This window comes from Euprymna scolopes, chromosome 6 (genome assembly GCF_053919585.1).
Source record: "Euprymna scolopes isolate OS-2025 chromosome 6, ASM5391958v1, whole genome shotgun sequence".
Classification (NCBI taxonomy): domain Eukaryota; kingdom Metazoa; phylum Mollusca; class Cephalopoda; order Sepiida; family Sepiolidae; genus Euprymna; species Euprymna scolopes.
Genome location: NC_136487.1, coordinates 141,080,667 through 141,085,207, shown reverse-complemented (window position 1 = coordinate 141,085,207; position 4,541 = coordinate 141,080,667).

The window sequence follows — 4,541 nt, the reverse complement described above, 5'->3', positions numbered from 1 at the left end:
TTTGGCTGTTTATTTATTTATTTATTTTTTAACTACAGGGTGGTCGCTAGAAAAGTGGTAAGTTTGAGGTTGTAAATTTTATTGGATTATTTGGACTACTGTTCTCATCTTGTGTGTTATTCTATAATGTTTCAGTTATAGCAAGCTCCTGCCTTTTTCAGGTGTATTTTGTCAACTTGGAAACTTTTCTGTTGAACTCAAGAATCTGCTCTTATTCTGTATCTTATCTATCGTTCTTCTTTCTGTCGCTCTCTCTCTTTGTTTATTGACAACTATAAAGAAGAGACAGAATAAAAAGATTGAAATAGTTCATTATAAAAAAGGTTATACCACCAATATCAGGTAGTAATATTATTTTAACAATTTAGTCAGATTGAGAAAGACATATCTATATATCTATAAAAGTGAAAATGTGTGTGTGTGCATTTCCCTACCAAATAACTCTGTCAATTTTCGGTCTAGAGACTCGAGATTTGACATAAGAATTATTGGGATTTGGGAAAATCTTTTTAATTGGTTTTCAGCCAGAAATTTGGCTGTCAAATGGTTTGACCTTTGAAAAATCTACCAAACTCCTCCATTAATTTTCAGTCTAAACACTTGAAATTTTAGATGTAGGTTACTTGGACATGGATCAAACTTTTTAATTTGATTTGAGCCCGAAAAAATAAATGTTATGGGGTCAAAATTGAGGTCAAAGTTAAAGAAAATTTGACCTTTGCAGTCTCTACTAAATAACTCAGCCAATTTCTGGTCTAAACATTTGAAATTTTACATAAAGGGTATTCAGAGATCGGGCAAGCTTTTTAATTGGTTTGGGTCGAAAATTTGAGCTGCCAAGGGCTCAAAGTCCAAAAGATTTGATCTTTGCGGTGTCTAGCATACTACTCAGGCAATTTTGGGTCTAAACATTTGAAATTTATACATAACGGGTATTCAGACCTGCGGCAAGCATTTTAATCAATTTTGGGGCAAAAATTTTGCTGCCAAAAGGTCAAAGTTGAAAGATTTGCAGATTCTACCAAATTCCTCCACTAATTTTGGGTCTAAACACTTGGAAATTTAGATGTAGGTAACTTGAACATAGGTAAAACTTTGTATTTTGATTTGAGACCAAAATAATAAATGTTAAGGGGTCAAAGTTTTAAAAAATTGACCTCTGCGATCTCTACAAAATTACTCAGACAAATTTTGGTCTAAACATTTGAAATCTTACATAAAGTGTATTCACACGTAGGGCAAATTATGAACAGTACATAGGGCCCGAGCAAAGCCGGGCTGAACTGCTAGTAATGATGAGAAAAGATTTATTTTGGATTTAGTCTTTATATTATTTTCTTTTTAACTGGTATTGCAAACTCACTTTTGACTTTCTAGTTATGTTATATTATGTTGTAATCAGAATTTTGAACGGAACCCTGTATTTAATCCACTGAATTAGCATGTTCTCGTTCATGACTGGTTTACAAGTTTTGAGTAATTCGTAATTGTACTCTTTTAAATTTTCTTTTCTTTAAATCTATTTTAAGTTTTATTTTTATTTTGTTTACATTTTATTTTGTTTACATTTTATTTTATTTAAGTTTGAATTTTAGAGGGATTGAAAAGCCAACACTCCCAAGAAGAAGCACTCTGACCCACAAAAAATGGCTGGACAGTCATATCAACATTTTCCAGTAGGAATTCCTCAGGCAATTAGCAGTAAATTAATCCTTTCTGAAAGAGAAGATAAAGCTTGGTAGGGTAGATCTAGAACTGCGCAGAACTGACAACATACCGAAATCAACAGAGAAAACATTGTTACAAGAATGATCTAGATTGTTGATTTTAATGCCAAGGTATGAACTCCAGCAGTGCTGAGGCGCAAAGATTATATACAAAAGAAACTTCACTTCTTTGATTTGCATGGACAACATTTTGAGCATCTGTGAGTGTATTATAATATTAAACTTTGAAAACATTGTATAGAAGTGATTCTTTGTAAAAAATGAATCAACGTTTGATAAATTTCCCACTTTTGTAGGAAATTGAAGTTCATTGCCAAGAAAGATAAAAAAAAAAAAAAAATAATAAATTACTACTACTGAGACTGTTGCTCTTAATTGTATTTCTGTCTTAAAAATATTATCCATGGAGTTTTGTACAGGTTGTCAGTAAAATGCTTTATGCTGCTGATGTAGTATTTGTCTGTGAAACAATGGAAGGTTTACTTATTAAGTTAAAGAGCAAAGTAAAGGTCTGAGAGGTAATGTTACCAACACCCAAATGATGATCAGTAGTTGCGTTGGGAAGTTTCTCTGCTCAGTTTGTGGAAACGAGGTTGCAAAGAACAGTTTTTCACAATACTTGTAAGCATTTGGTAAAGCAGAAGGCAATTTCTAACAATTGTATTCCCAAAATTAAAACGGCGGAAATGAATACAGTTGACGTAAATATAGAACACAAGTCACTAGGCATGAAACGAAATACGAAACCATATAGAAATGTTTTATTTTAAAAAATTATTTTAGTTTTAACATTTCTTGTGTTACCATGAAACAATAAAAATGAAAAAAAAAGAAACTTTTTAATATTTTTATTGTTTCATGTTTTTTAACATGAAACAATAAAAAAAAAAAAAATTTTTATATTTATTATTTTTATTGTTTCATGGTAACAAACATTATTTAAAGAAATGTAAAAAAATAATTTTTTTTATTTTTTTTTGTTTCATGATAAAACAAGAAGTGTTAAAACTAAAATATTATTTTGAAATCAAATATTTCTATATGGTTTCATATTTCGTTTCATGCTTAGTGATTTGTGTTCCATATTTACATAAACTATATTTCAGCCATCTTAATTTTGGGAATGCAATTGTTAGAGATTGCCCACCAGAATGTTAGGTTGAGAGATGACAACAGTTTGTGTGATAAAAGCATTATGTGCATATGTAAGACTTGGCATGTTTGTAAAAAAAAAAAAAAAATTTCTCTCACATTTACCCAATATTCAAATATCTACGTATCTATTATAATAAAGTCGCATTCCTGTTTGTTTGTTCACAATTTGATTAATATGTAGAAAAGACACACTTAAATTAATCTGCATACTGAAAACAAACGTTTAAACATTTTTATCTCAATATGATTTCTTATATACTATTTATTCGAGGAAATCTACATTCAAGAAGTAACCTCATTTGCACATTACATTAAAGGAAATCTATTTTAATAATATATAACTAGTAAGACCTATGGAAATTCCACAGGGGACTCATTCATATGTAATACATTGATGCTGGCATTCTGTAGATGTTCAGTGTAAATGGAGACGCTCTGATATTATTGTAGCTCTTTTGTTAAAACTGCGAAAGTATTTATCTAAGTTAACAGGGACGTTCGGCATAGCCTGGTCATAAGTATGCTTAAATATGATATTTTAATTCTTTCAGATTTCATATATATTATTATAGAGTTAATGTTCTATCAATTTTTAGATATTATAAAGTTGCAATTTCAAAAAAAAAATAAATAAATAAATATCTATATGACTTCGGTGCATCAGCCTGAATGGAAACCAAAACCAAAGCTTATGATAAAAATATATGTATACAAATAAATATATATATATATATATATATATATATATATATATATATATATATATATATATATATATATATATATATATATATGTATAGCCGCACTGATGAGCTGTGAAACAGTATTGTATATGGATAATATCACTTGGTTCCTTCAGCTATAATCGAAACCAAAACCAAAACTTATGAAGAATTCTTGGTAAAATTACTTATTACAAGAAATGGAAGTTCATAACAATTAAACGACAGTCACTCAGATGTAAGCGTGACACACAAAATAAATAACACACATGCTATACTATTAATATATAGATAGCATAATGTTGAATAGTGGTGTGTATATGTAATGAGTCTATTGTGTTAACATCTATATGATGTGTATATATATCTGTAGCTCTATGATGCAAGTATAATGCATGCAGAACAGTACATATTATATAGCATCTATATAAACGTGCTGCATATATAATTGTTTGTATAATGTGGCTTATGTCGACATTCAAACAAACAGTTTGGTAAACAGACTACTAACTTGTTTGGTGTTGGTTAGTACTTGACTTGAAACTCTGAAATTAACTTCTTCCTCTGAAGGAAAACGCCATAACACAATATTATATTTTATTTATATAATATTTAATCATTTTTGTGAGTTACCCCTAACCCGGAGTTGCATATATTTCTCTGTTGTTTCTACATCACTTTAATTAGCCAGTTGAATGCTTCTACAACTGACAGACAAACAACTCTATCCCACTGGCAAACTGCTTAACTCTCCATCTGTCTAACTCTCCTTAACTAACCCCGTGTCATGATTATATGATCTCTCTTTCAATGTTTGATTCTGACATCAGATCCAGGTCAGTCATTGTTTTGGTAATCATATATCTATTTGTTTATTTAAACTAAACATTCCAATATTATATTAAAAAAGACCCCCAGCAGGCTCTGAACTTCTCCG